The 17,851-nt window shown below is 32.3% G+C and overlaps 2 protein-coding genes and 1 long non-coding RNA gene across 28 annotated transcripts in view; 1 reads left to right on the forward strand and 2 right to left on the reverse strand.

Annotated features, from left to right (window-relative positions):
- The window catches only part of LOC127712605 (ankyrin repeat domain-containing protein 29-like), a 262,060-nt gene that overhangs the window by 208,629 nt on the left and 35,580 nt on the right, over positions 1–17,851 (forward strand). The window lies entirely within an intron of this gene.
- Positions 1–17,851, reverse strand: part of LOC127712433 (UDP-glucose 4-epimerase-like) — a 62,465-nt gene that overhangs the window by 15,905 nt on the left and 28,709 nt on the right. Inside the window, exons 11-14 of one of the 26 annotated variants that reach the window (XM_052219026.1) lie at positions 17,720–17,801; positions 17,556–17,637; positions 17,474–17,514; positions 16,753–17,432 (exon numbers count right to left, since the gene is read on the reverse strand). The exons of 1 other annotated variant lie outside the window; for it this stretch is intronic. The gene's annotated coding sequence lies outside the window, so the exon portion shown is untranslated. Of the gene's footprint in view, positions 1–16,752; positions 17,433–17,473; positions 17,515–17,555; positions 17,679–17,719; positions 17,843–17,851 lie in introns of those variants that run through there. 24 more of the 26 variants (XM_052218950.1, XM_052218925.1, XM_052218956.1 and 21 more) reach the window with 24 other exon arrangements.
- On the reverse strand, positions 1,222–11,886 carry LOC127712972 (uncharacterized). The gene is made up of 3 exons (XR_007987354.1): positions 11,770–11,886; positions 1,516–1,643; positions 1,222–1,256 (listed from the first exon to the last, which is right to left on the reverse strand). It is a non-coding gene; the product is annotated as an uncharacterized LOC127712972 (long non-coding RNA).

A 17,851-nucleotide genomic window follows, 5' to 3' on the forward strand; every position in this document is an offset into this window, starting at 1 on the left:
TCGGCGGAATTTGTGTAGCCGTATATTGTTTTCTTGATGTATTTTATATATTATTTTAGGACAACTGCTAAAGCACAAATATTCGGCAATAATGTTACAAAACACATCAAGCAATTCATTGATTTTCAACAAGTCATTATCGGTAATGTCGACTGTTTTTTATGTTCATGAAAAAATTATCTGAAATATCAAAATTTTGAGAAGTAAAATATGATCAGTATACGTTTTTTGGTTTCTGAGATCTGTGATCCTATTGCACCTTTGCTAAATATTCTTTAATGAGCAAAAAAACTAAAAAAAAACAACAACAAAACTAACAATATAACTAGATAATTAACAGTCCCATGTACTCGTCCGCTTGTGCTTTAATTATCTCCAATTAACAATTAATACAAAGTATCAGAAGAGAGATATATATACCAGTCTTGATAATTGTACCCTTGATACCAAAGTTGTCTTTTTCGTTTTGTCAGCTCCTCAACGTTTGTATTAGGTTTTGGATTGCAAAATATTTTGACCTCGAGCGTTACTGAAAAAATATCAATTGTCGAAATGCAAATCTGTTGATGTAAAAAAGGTATCGTTAATATTATTGTCAATGTTAAGTTATTTGTTGTTGTCTTACCTCTAATAGGTTAATGGCTCCTCCTACATTTATGTTATAATATAGTAATGGCAGTTCACAGGACTCTTCTACGTTTTTTAATCCAGCAAAATGTATCACACTGGTAAATTCATGCTGAATGAAAAAAAACCCACATATTTAGCATGGTATTTTACTTGAAAACGATTTATCCAGTTTTCTGATTTATGGGTTTTGGTATGTTTTGTTGACACTCTTCAAATACAATTTAATTGCTTTGTCTTATATTGTACTCATGTTGAATACAAAAATAGTAGTTATGTGATATCAGATAAATTCTTTATTGTGCCTGCACAATAATCACTCCAATAAATTCATTGGTGTATTACTTCATCTTCATGCAAACCGATTGGGTGTAAATATTACTATCATTACCTTTTTAAATACATCTTCTAGAGCAGATTTATTTGTTAAGTCTACATTGTATACAGGTATACTTGTTCCACAAATCTCTTCCACTCGTTTAACGCTTTCTACAAAACAAATTTACATTGTATATAGGTATACTTGTTCCACATATCTCTTCCACTCGTTTAACGCTTTCTACAAAACAAAGTTACATTGTATATAGGTATACTTGTTCCACATATCTCTTCCACTCGTTTAACACTTTCTACAAAAAAAAAGAGATCTAGTCTGTTAAAATTTATACAGGAGAATTTTTAAGAGTTCGTCTTTATATTCCCATAATTATTATATGTGTTTAGATCGCATCTGGTGGTATATTGTTCTTAGCAAAATACGTTTCTTTTGATATTACTTTTCAAAATCATTGCATATCTTTAAAAGCAATATTTAGATATTATCAAAATACGACAAGAAAGCTGTGTATGTACTTAGTTGAAAACTATTCATATTACATATTCATATACCGGGATTAGCGTTGATAAAGTTGTCCACAACAACAACAGAATATCCAGCATTTACCAGTTCTATCACAGAATGGGTACCAACAAAGCCGGCTCCTCCTGTCACTAAAATACATCCACTTGACATTTCTCTAAAGTATAATAAAAATATGCTTTTTAATGCGATATAAAGTCATACACAGATCCACCATTCATAGAAATAAATGAATTTAAACATTTCTGATATAAAATAAAATATTATGTTCAAACAATTGCTATAAATGAAGACCTGTTCATCTCGACATCAAAGTGTGTAAAACAACTGGACATTTCTGTAAATAAAAAAATGTCAGATAACAGTTTGAAAAGGGAAAATTAGAGATACGGCAATTTCTGTTTTGTACTTTAAAAAAGTCTAACCTATACAATTAAAAGACGTAAAAGTTGAAAACATCGCTTAACATTACAATTTTGTTGACCAACAGAAATACTTTTATACCATGATGTCGGCACCAAAATGAAAATATATTTGTTAAAGTTGTTGGGATGTAAACATATTGTATTAAAGTCTTCCAGATATTGACCATCTACATAACAAGCATATCTAGTGTGACCAATGTAATTCGACTACTAAGAAACTAAGAAGATGCTGTATGATTGCCAATGAGAAAACTTTCCACCAGAGACGTAGAAATAAGAAACTAAAGTTCACCGTACGACCTTCAACAACGAGCAAACCCCATAACACATAGTAAGCTATAGAATGCCCCGAAATGACAAATATAAAACAATTCAAAAGAGAAAAATAACGGCCTGATTTATGCAAAAAACAATAAACGAAAAACAACATGATATACAGCAGCAAACGACAACCACTTTTATTAAATTTTTTTTGGGAAAAAAACGTTTTGCCTTCATTACTTTCCATCGCTGTTTATAAAAACCAAACTAATAAAAACACAAAATCGCAACACTCATGTTTATCTTTTATAAAGCGCAGACCAAGAATGTGTGTAAGACCCCTTGACGCTTTTGTCACCAATGGTGCACAGACTTGTCAATTAAATCAATTACGTCGGCATTCTGCTATCATGTCAGATCTCATCATTCGAAGTGAACAGTGGCCGCTATTTTCCACATACATTATTTGTTTGTTGTGCTTTGCCTTAAACTTGATTCTTTAATTAATACGGTTTATCTCATTTATAAGATAAACCAATTTAATGAAAGATATTTGATTAAAGCATCATTCGGATCCGTATCTCGTTTCCCGCTAATTAACGTCACGCGACTCTTCAGCCTTACATAATATTGAACTAGCCACTCTTGTAGATATGATCAGATATGTGAAAGTTTCAAAAACCCACCCACCTCCCCTTGCAATTTACCATCTAATAACATTTTCTTTTGTCTGCTGCTGTTTTATTAATTTTTCAGGATGACCAGAAAAAGCCGGATCCATAATGTTATTGTACTAAATAGAGAGGACAAACAAAGCCGATGGATTTGCTTGCTAAATCATACTTTCGAGAACTATATGTTAATGTTAATTTTAGTGAGTGGCTTGTACTTTTACCAGGATATTCAGATACCAGCAGAGTGAAAATGGAACTATCAATATGTGTTATTAGTTTGTCCGCCAGGAATGCATTAAACTTTAATTTTTCTTTGTTAAAGATCAGCATTTATCTTGAAATTAATTTGTTCATTATATTGTAATAAAATAATTAGTCACAGTCAAAAACGTATGTCGGGATCTGGCAAGATTAAGGGGTTATGATCCTTTCCTGTATTGTACGTCGGATCATATTAGGTTTTTACCTTCCTGCGGTACCGCAGGAAGTTCTTTTGAGACCATCTCATGTATATATAGCTACCATGAGTTGCCGGTTCTAAATTGTTTCCCAGTTCGAGCTTAACTGTTTTATGATCTAGAAATTGTTAATCTTCACTCCCCTGAAACCAGGGGGTGATGCGAATATGAGCCGACGTATTTGGGGATCATGGCCCTCGTTCTCTTTAGTATTTAACCATTGACTTGTCAATTAAATCAATTACGTCGGCATTCTGCTATCATATCAGATCTCATCATTCGAAGTGAACTGTGGCCGCTATTTTCCACATAAATTATTTGTTTGTTATGCTTTGCCTTAAACTTGATTCTTTAATTAAAAATAAACAAAGTGTAAACCAAACTTTAAAGCGTTATTTTAAGAAATAAAATCAAAGGACGTAGAATCGAAAAATAAACGAGCAATTTTAATCAAAATTTGGTTTTAAAAAACATGTTTAGTTCTTTCAACAAAGGTCATCGGCTACTATAAAAATGATAATGTTTTTCAGTAAATGCATTTCAACAATTTAATTGCTTTGATTCAATTGTTGTAAATACTTACAAGACATTATTTTTTTATAAAACTATGAAAGGCATTTCAACCATTATTTTTTATATTTCCTCTATATGTCCTACCGTAAGGTTTTTTTACTTACTGACATCTTAAAACTTACCGGTTGTCTGATTATTATTGACAGCTTTAAAATAGTCGACAGTCTTTGATAATACTGACAGCCATGAACCTACCTGTACCGACAGCTTTGAATTCACCGGTACTTTTATGATATTAACTGACAGCTTCGATTTAACCAGTACTCTTTGATATATAGCAACGACCCAACCGGTTTTTTTTATATCTTTTCGTAACTTCGATATAACCGATACTCTTTGATATTTCTCGATAATTGCTATGAATCTCTTAGTACATTTTAGAGTGCTATCAATAAATTCATACACAACTGGCGAGGTCGTTTACATAAAAGTAATTTTTTTGTTAAGTCATGTTATTTCCAGCTCTTCTTTTTTTCGTTATACGACCTTTTGACCATATGTAATTACCTTTTTGTCTACGCATGATTGTTCTGAACATCTGCAACCTGTAAGAATGCCCTTTGACTGAAAATTGAGTAACACCTTCCATGTGCAGTCGGTCCATTCGACGTTAAATGGAAAATGAAAGTTGATAAAAAATCGGAAACCCCTAAACTGAAAATCAGTATTTAGTAAATAACTGTAATAAGAAAATTGACAATTATTCAAGTGCTTTCATAAAAGGGGTTATTTTTTAATAGACTTTAAACAAACAGATATCTATCAATCACTTAAAATTTTCAAACAGTTGTGTAGAATTTAGAGACTTACCTGTTATTCTCCCTGAAACAATTGACTTGTAGTTTCTTTAATTTATGATACAGTCTTGTCGATGAACAGTTTGCAGCTGTCAATTTTTAAAATCTGTTTATAATTGATTTTTTTGTCAAGACCTTTTGTTTTAACGTATTTCACAAGATATACCTGTACTGTATAGGTATTGTGGACCCAATACATATTTGATAAGAGGTGGAGGTCCACCTTACAAAGATATTATTCCTTATCTCATGCATAGTGGTGCTTCAGAGTTACCCTTGCTACAGCTGTTGGGATAATAACAACAGTAGTGGCAGGTAGGTTTTTGTTCTCTATATGGCTCTAATTTCAACATTAATTCTAGAAAGATTAAAAATGTTTTTTGGTTGACGTTAATATTTATAAGGTATTTTGAATGTTAATCTAGCTTTTTCAAATAAAACTTTTATTTTTTAATGTTTTTACTATTTAACAAAGCTAACCTTAGAATCTTCTGCAAATACAAGTAGACTTCCGTGTATAGCTTATATTATTACTCTCTAACATCTCCACATTTGTTAACACTATGTAGCTGTCATTATAGAATAACTTTAATGACCTAAATAGTAAATAATTTAAACCACCAAAAACTGTCAGCTGGGTTAAACAAGAGTTTAAATGTCTCACATTTCGTACCATACACCAAGTATAGTTAGCCTATTGCTTATTGTATCTGAGAAACAGACCTAACTACGAAAATTAAACATTGATCAATGAACCATAAAAATGAGGTCAAGATAAAATGAACACTGCCAGACGACATGCACACCATGCAATTATTACTTACACCAGACATAGTTGACTTATTGCTTATAGTATAAAGGCAACAGTAGTATACCGCTGTTCAATAGTCATAATTCGATTAAGCAAAAACAAGTCCGGGTCAGAAACTAAAACCGAGGGAAACACATCAACTATAAGAGGAAAACAACGGAACAACAGAAACACTGAACTACAACAAAAGCAAAGGCCAACATACATAGAAACGGACTGTCTGATAACAACTGCCATATTTCGGACTTGGTACAGGACATTTTAAGAAAAAAATGGTGGGTTGAACCTGGTTTTATGGCTAGCCAAACCTCCCGCTTATATGGCAATGTCTGAGAAATAGACCAAACCTGAAAAACTTAACGTTGTCCAATGAACCATGAAAATGAGGTCAAGGTCATATGAAACCTGCCAGACAGACATGTAGACCTTACAATCATTCCTTACACCAAATACAGCTGATCTATTGCTTATAGCATCTCAGAAATAGACCAAATAAGTAGAACAAAAATATTGAATTCCAAGGCAAATTCAAAAAATGTTCCGCTAGGGCACAGCTTGATACGACCGCAGAGGTCGAACCCTGAACAGCTGGGGCAAGTATGGACACTACATTCAAGCTTGATACAGCTTCAATTTATTTATTTATTGATGGACAACATTCGCTAAGTTTTTAAAGGGGTTCACTTCATAAACAAAATTTATATATAGCATTCTGCAAATTAATTTATACAGAATGACAAACAAACCTACCACGAAGTTCTTAAAACAATTTTCCAAAAAAAAATGAAAAAAAAAAATTTCTTAAATATCATTCATCATCAATACAATGTCTTCAAAAAATCTATAAAACTTGCCTTCATTTTTCAAAATATCGAATCATGCTTATAATGAACAGTTGATTTAAAACTATATTTTTACATAATTTCTAAAATTTAAATATGGTGCTTATATCTATTTTTAACTATGATTCTACTTTCAATTTCTTTTAATTGTGCAATACATCATTTAATTTGTATTGTGATTAAATATTTGACAATTTGGATTGTGATTAAATATTTGACATAGCATAGGTTTCTGACACAGAATGAATGTAGTCTAGGAACATAAAAATTGAAAGTTGGACATATATACCTTTTATGGTCCAATAACCAAAATCTAAATACATGGTTAGATTCAGCATTTCAAAGAACCCCAAGAATTGTTTTTTTGATGAAATCAAACAAAGTTTAATTTTGGACCTCAATGTGGCCCAATTTGATCATGGGGCACAAAATCCAAAATCTGAATACATGGTTAGATTCAGCGTATCAAACAACCGATACATTCAATTTTTATTGAAATCAAACAAAGTTTAATTTTGGACCCCTATTTGGACCAACTTGAAAACTGGGCCATAAAATCAAAAATCTAAATCCATCTTTAGATTCAGCATATCAAATAACCCAACGAATTCCATTTTTGTTTAAGTTTCATTTGGATACTTTGGACCTTAATGTGGAACAGTTTGAAAAACGGGCCCAAAATAAAAAAAATTAAAACACTGTTAAACCCCGTTCACACTAGCATTTTTTTTATCGATCTAATTTGAATCGATCTAAATAAAACCAGTTAGCGTTCACATTATCTTTAACCATAACGATCTCTATCGGTCTAATCTGAACCACTGCGTTCACACTACAATTAAAAATGCAATCGATCTGACCTAATTACCCGTAAAACTGTAAACATTGTGTATAAATAGAAATAATTAATCAAATTTATGTGTTGGTACACTGAAACACACTCTTAAAAAAATGAATGAAGTTATTGTTTCTCTTGAATCACAAGTTCAAATTTTGATACTGGTGTTTTTGTAGTTTTCATTAATTTTGAAACACAAAAACTGTAGCAAGGAAGAAATGCTCCAGTTCTGAAGAAAAAAACAACAACAAAAAACAAAAAAAAAACAACAGAAGAAAAGAAGACACACAAATTTATGGTACGGCGAAGACAACTTTTTTTTCGTTTGTTTTTACTTGCATGTATACAAAGGTCTGTTTTTAAACAGAGAAATATTGGTTTAACAACGAACCACCGATACATACTTGGGTGTTATGTTATTACACTTGTAGTTTTGTCGCTATACATGCGCATAGATTATTTTCGCTTCAATCGTACTAGTTTAAACCGATCTTTGCGTTCACATTTAAAGTTAGATCGGTTCACTTTAGATCGATTCAAACTAAACTACCTTTTTTGGTGTTTTAGTTAAGATCGATTGAAGATCGATTCAAAGCTTTCACATTAGCCCTTAAACCGATCTAAAGTGAACCGATCTAGTTTAAATCGATATAAATGTCCTAGTGTGAACGGGGTCTTAGATTGCTCACATTAAAGAACACCAATAATTAAAATTTTGATGAAATCAAACAAAGTTAAATTTGGACCCTAATTATTAAATAGTTTGGACCATGACCCCCAAAATCAATCCCAACTTTCCTTTTGATGTATGGACCTTGTGGTAAAACTTCATAGATATCCATACCCTTATACACAAATTATTGTCCTGAAACATGAAAAATGCTTTTGGCCCCTAATTCCTAAACAGCTACTATAATAATCCCAAAAATAAACCCCAACCTTCCTAATGCTGTATGAAACCTTGTGCTTAAATTTAATAGAGATCCATACACTTATACTCAAGTTATTGCCTGCAAACCAAATAAATAGTTGTTTTTGGCCCCTTTTCGACCCCCTAATTATGAACCGGTTTGGGCCATGAACCCCCAAAAATCAATCCCAACTTTCCTTTTGAAGTATGGAACTTTGTGGTAAAATTTCATAGAAATCTATATTCTTATACACAAATTATTGTCCTGAAACATGAAAAATATTTGTTTTTGACCCTTTTTTGGCCCCTAATTACTAAACAGCTGCGACAATAACCCTCAAAATAATTCCCAACCTTCCTTTTGTGGTATGCAACGTTGTGCTAAAATCTAATAGAGACCCATACACTTATACTCAAGTTATTGTCTGCGAACCAAAATGTCTTCAGACGCAGACGCAGATATCGCCATAACATAATACGGACGCAAAAAAAAAATGCGGTCGTATAAAATAAAGGCAACAGTAGTATACCGCTGTTCAATAGTCATAAATAGATTAAGCTAAAACAAAAAGAAAATGCTGTATGATTGCCAATGATACGACTTTCCACCAAAGACCAAATAACGTAGAAATAAGAAACTTAAGTTCACCGTACGACCTTCAACAATGAGCACAACCCATTACACAAAGCAAGCTATAAAATGCCCCGAAATGTCTAATATAAAACAATTCAAAAGAGACAAATAACGGCCTGATTTATTAAAAAAAACAATAAACGAAAAACAATATTGATATACAGCAGCAAACGACAACCACTTTTATTAAATGTTTTTCGGATAAATACCGTTAATTTTCACAATTTGTCAAAATTCCAGTTTTGAGCTATCTTTAGTCATTTATAGTTTGGTCATATATTTAGACTCCTCTCGTCACTATAATGTGCATTATCCATTTTTGTGGATCCCAGCAATCGCTATGATGAATTCACTTGATATAATGATAAAATGGCTTTAAGTTTTTTTTTCTGTCACCAAACTTCATCACCGTGTTTATTATGTCACTTAACTGTAATTGTGTAAGTGAAAGCTAAAGTTGACAAAGTCAAGTCTCTTATAATATTTTGGTCTTCACGTAGACTAAGAAGGACTTGTAGTCTTGCCTTCATTACTTTACATCGCTGTATATGAAAACACACAAAAACAAAACAAACAAAAACACAACATCGCAACATTCATGTTTATCTTTTTATAAAACGCAGACCAGGAATTGTGTAGTTTTTGACGCTAGCCAGCCTATAATGGTGCACGCATAATTGTGTACATTCCAGGGGTTAGAATCCAGAGACATTTTAGAGTTCTTAATCTCTAATGATCTCTTATGCACAAACATTCCATAATATAAACGTGACCAATACAACTTTTATATTGGCAATTAGTTATTTACAAATATACACTCCATTTTCAGAAAACGACATCTGTAACAAACATAAACTTTTAGCTACCGCTTTACAAGCAGAACCAAATACAATGAAAGTCCCAACTATGTATTGGCTTCCGAAGCTACACAAAACACCTTACAAATATAGATTCATTTCGTCTTCAAGCCATTGTTCCACTACTAAATTGTCTATTCTTCTTACCAGTACACTTGGTACAATCAAAAACCTGATAATAAATTGTTCAAATAAGGCCTTCGAAAATAGTGGAATTAATTACTTTTGGAGTGTCAAGAACTCGTTGGAAGTACTTGATAAATTGCATGCATATATTGGTGATTTTGAATCTGTTCAAAGTTTTGATTTTTCTACCCTATATACCACATTGCCTCACATTCTCATTAAGAAAAAATTCACACACCTAATTAAATGGGCATTTAAAAAGTCAGAATGTGAATATATATGTTCAAACTCTTTTAGGTCATTTTTTAGTAGCAATAAACAAAAAAACTATGTCAATTGGACATGCTTTGATACTATATATGCCCTTGAATTTTTACTAGATAACATTTTTGTTCGCTTTGGAGATTCCGTATATCGTCAGGTTATCGGAATTCCAATGGGGACTAACTGTGCACCACTTATTGCGGACCTTTTTTTGTATTGCTATGAGTTACAATTTATGACAAAAATCAGCAAAGACCCATCGAAACAACATCTGATACACAAATTTAATAATACTTTTAGATATTTGGATGATATTTTGGCTCTCAATAATGACGACTTCAGTATGTATACTAAAGAAATTTATCCTGTTGAACTTACTTTAAATAAAGCTAATACTAACAATGACCACTGCCCTTTCCTCGATCTTGATATCTATATCATTAACGGAAAGCTTAATACTAAAATATATGATAAAAGAGATGATTTTTCATTTCCTATCGTTAATTATCCATTTTTAGATGGTGACGTTCCCTTGTCACCATCTTACGGTGTTTATATATCTCAACTTGTACGATTCGCTCGTGCATGTAACAATGTTTTAGATTTTAACGAGAGAAATTTATGTATTACTGAAAAATTATTACACCAGGGTTTTCGATATCACAAACTAGTCAAAACATTTACTAAATTTTATCATCGGTATAAGGACATCATTCGTAAATATAGCTCAACATGCAGACTTCTTATACGTTCAGGTATTTCACATCCAATTTTTTATGGAAATATTCGTTATAAAGCACAAAAATGTCAGTATTCACCTCTGAAGCTAACAAAACCTTTAAATAGACTTATTAAGAAGGGATATAGTTACGATACTGTTGTCAGGTCATTAAAGATTGCATATTTTGGCGTTAATATTGATTCACTTATAGGGTCTTTGCATCGGCACTAAACACATTTATTTAAAAACCAGTTGTTGGCATGACACGGGTTATGTTCTTCTCATATATGTTATGATGGTATGATACTAAACCCCTAACGGGAAGGATTGTGTCTGATATTCATATGATGAAGACATAATCTTTCAATCAGTTTAATTGAAGTCTGGAGCTGGCATGTCAGTTAACTGCTAGTAGTCTGTTGTTATTTATGTATTATTGTCATTTTGTTTATTTTCTTTGGTTACATCTTCTGACATCAGACTCGGACTTCTCTTGAACTGAATTTTAATGTGCGTATTGTTATGCGTTTACTTTTCTACATTGGCTAGAGGTATAGGGGGAGGGTTGAGATCTCATAAACATGTTTAACCCCGCCGCATTTTTGAACCTGTCCCAAGTCAGGAGCCTCTAGCCTTTGTCAGTCTTGTATTATTTTTAATTTTAGTTTCTTGTGTACAATTTGGAGTTTAGTATGGCGTTCATTATCACTGAACTAGTATATATATTTGTTTAGGGGCCAGCTGAAGGACAGCCATGAATTTCTCGCTGCATTGAAGACCTGTTGGTGACCTTCTGCTGTTGTCTGTTCTATGGTCGGGTTGTTGTCTCTTTGACACATTCCCCATTTCCATTCTCAATTTTATATACAATGTATTACTGAAATAAAAATAAAGTGTAAACCAAACTGTAAATCGTTCTTTGACGAAATAAAATCAAATAAGGACGTAGAATCGATAAATTTACGAGAAGTTTTTAAAAAATATGTTTAGTTCTTTCGACAAAGGCCATCTGCTACTATAAAAATGATAATATTTTCAGTAAACGCATTTCAACAATTTAATTGCTTTGATTCAATTGTTGTAAATACTTACATGACAATATTTTTTTAAAGAACAGGAAAAGGCATTTTAACCATTTTTTTTTTATATTTCCTCTATATGTCCTACCGTCTGCCGCTGTCAGATTTTACCCAGCAACAACAAGTAATAGCTTTTTGATATATGACGACGAGCTTTTTCTATTTATGACATTGTGTAATGGCATGTTTTCATTATTTTAGATGATCATATTTCTTTTTGCCAAAAAAAGTTTTCGTCACATTCAGTAAACAATGTTGCGCGTTATACACTTTTATATCATATCAATATCCCAGCATATCCGGCCTATCCTTGATACCCAATACAACACAATGAATAATGTTCCTCTCTATGTTGGAGTTTTAAAACTGATCATTTTTGTAGAATCTGCTAGCATAAAAATGACTGATTTCAAACGCTACACATTTAGATTATTTCAGTAAAACTTGTACAATGTCGAAAAGAGAATGAAGACAAATGTCAATTGTCTTTGAAACTTTCAGACAGCATTGAATTAACCTGTACTGTTTAATATTTACTGACAGCATTGAATTAACCTGACATATGTAATATAAACTGACAGCATTGAACTAACCTGTACTATTTATTATTTAATGAAAGCATTGAACCCACCTGAATATTTTATATTTACTGACAGCATTGAACTAACCTGTACTATTTAATATTTACTGACAGCATTGTATTAATTTGAACTATTTAATACTTACTGACAGCATTGAATTACCCTGAACTATTTAATATTTAATGACAGCATTGAACTAACCCGTACTATTTAATATTTACTGACAGCATTGAACTAACCTGAACTATTTAATTGTTGCTGACAGCATTGAACATTCCTGTGCTCTTTTTCACTTACTGATAGCTTAAAACTTACCGATAGTCTGATTATTATTGACAGCTTTAAAATAATCGACAATCTTTGACAATACTGACAGCATTGAACATTCCTGTGCTCTTTTTAACTTACCGATAGTCTGATTATTATTGACAGCTTTAAAATAATCGACAGTCTTTGACAATACTGACAGCCATGAACCTACCAGTACTCTTTAGTATGTACCGAAAGCTTTACTTCTGTGATATTAACGGACAACTTCGATTTTACCGGTACTCTTTAATATAAAGCTACACCGATGCTCTTTGGTATTTCTCGATAATTGCTATGAAGCTCTTGATACTTTTATGGTGCTATCAATAAATACATACACAACTGGCGGAGGACGTTTACATAAAAGTCATTGTTTTGTTATGTCGTTTTATTTCCAGCTCTTTTTTTTTCGTTGTACGACCTTTTGACCACATATAATTACATTTGTTTTTGTCTTCGTATGATTGTTGTGAACATCTGCAACCATTATAAAGAATGTTCTTTAACTGAAAATTGAGTAACACCTTCAATGTGCAGTCGGTCCATTCGACTTTAAATGGAAAATGATAGTTGATAAAAAATCAAAAACCCCTAAAATGAAAATCAGTATTTAGTAAATAACTGTAATAAGAAAATTGACAATTATTCAAGTGCTTTTATGAAACGGGTTTATTTTTTGTCATTTTTTAATAGACTTTAAACAAACAGATATCTATCAATCACTTAAGATTTTCACCCAGAATGAGACAGGAAACAGTTGTATAGACTACCACTAGAGACTTACCCTTTATTATCCCTGAAACAATTGACTTGTAGTCTCTTTAATCTATGATACAGTCTTGTTTATGAACACTTTGCACAAACGACGGGTGCCACACGTGGAGCAGGATCTGCTTACCCTTCCGGAGCACCCGAGATCACCCCCAGTTTTCGGTGGGGTTCGTGTTGCTTAGACTTTAGTTTTCTATGTTGTGTCATCTGTACTGTTATTTGTCTGTTTGTCTTTTTTATTTTTGGCCATGGCGTTGTCAATTGTTTTCGATCTATGAGTTTGAATATCCCTCTGGTATCTTTCGTCCCTCTTGCAGCTGTCAATTTTTAAAATCTGCTAATAATTGACCTACTCTTTTCACGTATTTCACAAGATATACCTGTACTGTCAGGTATTGTGGACCAAATAAATATTTAATAAGAGGTGGAAGTCCACCTTACAAATATATTATCACTTATCTCATGCAAAGTGATGTTTCAGATACCCTTGCTACAGCTGTTGGGATAATACTGTTAACCAACAGTCGTGGCAGGTAGGATTTTTCTCTCTACATGGCTCTCACTTCAACATTAATTCTAGAAAGATTAAAAATGTTTTTTGATTTACGTTGATATTTATGGGGTATTTTGAATATTAATCTAGCTTTTGCAAATATAACTCCCATTTTATTTTTTTTCACTGTTTAACAAAGCTAACCTTAGAATCTTCGGTAAATATAAATAGACTTCCGTGTATAGCTTATAATATAACTTTAATGACCTAAATAGTAAATAATTTAAACCATCAAAAACTGTCAGCTGGGGAAAACAAGAGTTGAAATGTCTCACATTTCGTACCATACACCAAATATAGTTAGCCTATTGCTTAAAGTATCTGAGAAACAAACCTAACTACGAAAATTGAACATTGATCAATGAACCATTATAATGAGGTCAAGATCAAATGAACCCTGCCAGACAACATGCACACCATGCAATTATTCCTTACACCAAACATACTAGTAGTTGACCTATTGCTTATAGTATCTGGGAAACAGACATAACCATTTAAACTAAACATTGACTAATGAACCATGAAAATGAGACCAATATCAGATGAACCCTGCCAGACAGACATGTTCACCTAACAATCATTCCATTCACCAAATATAGTGGCCCTATTCAATAACATTGATCAATGAACCATAAAAATGATGTCAAGGTCAGATGAACCCTACAAGACGACATGCACACCATGCAATTATTCCTTACACCAAAAATAGTTGACCTATTGCTTATAGTATCTGAGAAATAGACCAAACCTGAAAAAACTTAACATTGTCCAATGAACCAATAAATGATGTCAAGGTTAAATGAAACCTGCCAGACAGACATGTAGACCTGACAATCATTCCTTACACCAAATACAGCTGATCTATTGCTAAAAGTATCTGAGGAATAGACCAAAAAAGTATAAAAAAATATTGAACTCCAAGGCAAATCCAAAAAGGGGAAGTTCATTAAAACTGACGAAATCAAACGTTTTCACCCAACTGATCGAGTGGAAAACAAAAGTCATATTCCAGACTTAGTACAGCCATTTTCCAAAGAAAATGGCGGGTTAAACCTGGTTTTATAGCTAGCTAAACCTCCCACTTGTATGACAGTAGTTTCAACTTCTGTTTTATTGACAAAATTTGGAGAGTAACCCAAACAGACATTGACCATGATAACTTAACCTTGATCACTGATCCCTAAAATGAGGTCAAGGTCAGGTGAATCCTGTCTGACAGACATGTAGACCTTGCAAGGATCCCATATACCAAATATAGTTATCCTATTACTCATAATAAGTGAGTATTTCACATGACAAAAAAACTCTAAATGTTTTTCAAGCAGTCGCTGAACCATGAAAATGAGGTCAAGGACAATGGACACATGACAGTAGGAAACTCTGTAACATAAGGCATCTGCAAACAAGGTATGAAGTATTCTGGTCTTCTAAAATATATAACTTTATTCAAAGAGTTTACACTGTCAACCTGGCCGCTGGATTGTAATCCCTATGTCTTACATTCTTCTAATAAATGGAGAATGAGTCCCCATGGACAGATGATGCCCCCACTTGCATACAACATTATAAAGGGACATAACTCCAGAACTATAAAAGTGACGCTAACCAAATTTGTACTTGATCTGAGTTTTAAGGTAAGAAGTATTGTGTATAGGTTTCATAATGTTTGGTTGGTGCAAACTTAAGTTACAGAACGGAAACTAAAAATTTTGCAATTTTTTTATTTATAAAGGGGCATAACTCGATAATGATTAAAGTAACCCTACCAAAATTCAACTTGACCTGTGTTTTGTGGTAAAAAGCATTGTGTATAAATTTCATAACATTTGGTTGAGGCAACTTAAGTCAGAGAACGGAAACTAAAAATTTTGCATTTTTTATCCATTTATAAAGGGGCATAACTCGAGAATGGTTAAAGTGACCCCACCAAAATTCAATCTTGATCTTTTTTTTGTGGTAATAAGCATTGTGTATATGTTTCATAAAATTTGGTTGAGGCAAACTTAAGTTAGAGAACGTAAACTAAACATTTTGCAATTTTTCCATTTATGAAGGGCATAACTCTAGAACGGTTAGAGTGACACCACCAAAATTCAATCTTGATCTGTATTTTGTGGTAAAAAGCATTGTGTATAAGTTTCATAACATTTGGTATAGGCAAACTTAAGTTGGAGAACGGAAACTAAAAATTTTGCAATTTTTCCATTTATAAAGGGGCATAACTCTAGAACGGTTAAAGTGACACCACCAAAATTCAAACTTGATCTGTATTTTGTGGTAATTAGCATTGTGTATAAGTTTCATAACATTCAGTTGACGCAAACTCAAGTTAGAGAACAGAAACCAATTTTGGGACGTATGTACAGACGGACAAGGGTAAAACTTAATGCCCCCTCCGCTACTACGGGAGCATAAAAAAGTCGCAGGCGAGACAAAAAAGCATACTCCTACTCCACAATTTGTGTAAGTATTACAAAACAAATTGATGTTTTCCTTTCAAGGAAACCCCACATTTATTCAGGGGGAAACATTGGAGGTTCACAAAAACCATTTAATACCAAAGATTTGCAGATATAAAGAGGAGATGGACGAACATGCAAATAAACACATGACTGGACATAACCATAACTAAACAAACTCTCACATCTAGGTAGGCTTAAATATATAATGTGATAGTTTAAAATATTATGGTCCAATACAATGAAGGAAAATACAGTGCAAAGGTCAAACTAATGAGTTGTAGCAGTCCAAACTACTTAAGTTTCAATTAATAAGAAACCAATTATTAATGATTTTTATTAGAATCTGTACCTTAAAATATTCTTTCATTGTAAAGCAAAATTTCTCCTGAACAAACATTTTATAGTTGTAATATTTTAATAGTAAACTAAAAACAATTAGTAAGGTGTTTGCTGCTCAAATAAAAATAATTATAACATGTTCATAAATGATTTTTTTTTTCATTATATAATAAATACAGGTAAATATAATGGAAAATTTATGTATGTCAGTGTACTTGTTTTTGTGATACAATCATTTGCAAAATTAAAATTTTTGGCAAAAAAATATATCTTTTGATTTTTCCTATGAAATCAAAGGGATAAAATGAACATTAAACTGCACGAAAAAAATATTTGAAATAACAAGATTTCCAAATATTTGACCAGAAGTGTATTTGAAAAGGAAGATTTAAAGAAATATTAACAAATATAGGTGTTACAGAGCTAAAAATGTTAATGTATATCTTAAGAAAATCTGAGAAGGACTACAAACTATAGAAGATAATTTAAAAACCTGGTAGCAAACACCCTTAATAGCAACATAATATGATTATGATTATTTATTATATATTATTGATTATAAACAGTATACCATAATACCTCCAGTCTATGACAGGATTATAAACAGTATACCATAATACCTCCAGTCTATGACAGGATTATAAACAGTATACCATAATACCTCCAGTCTATGACAGAATTATAAACAGTATACCATAATACCTCCAGTCTATGACAGGATTATAAACAGTATACCATAATACCTCCAGTCTATGACAGAATTATAAACAGTATACCATAATACCTCCAGTCTATGACAGGATTATAAACAGTATACCATAATATCTCCAGTCTATGACAGGATTATAAACAGTATACCATAATACCTCCAGTCTATGACAGGATTATAAACAGTATACCATAATACCTCCAGTCTATGACAGAATTATAAACAGTATACCATAATACCTCCAGTCTATGACAGGATTATAAACAGTATACCATAATACCTCCAGTCTATGACAGGATTATAAACAGTATACCATAATACCTCCAGTCTATGACAGGATTATAAACAGTATACCATAATACCTCCAGTCT

Source organism: Mytilus californianus, unplaced genomic scaffold (genome assembly GCF_021869535.1).
Source record: "Mytilus californianus isolate M0D057914Y unplaced genomic scaffold, xbMytCali1.0.p SCAF_1, whole genome shotgun sequence".
NCBI classification, from domain to species: domain Eukaryota; kingdom Metazoa; phylum Mollusca; class Bivalvia; order Mytilida; family Mytilidae; genus Mytilus; species Mytilus californianus.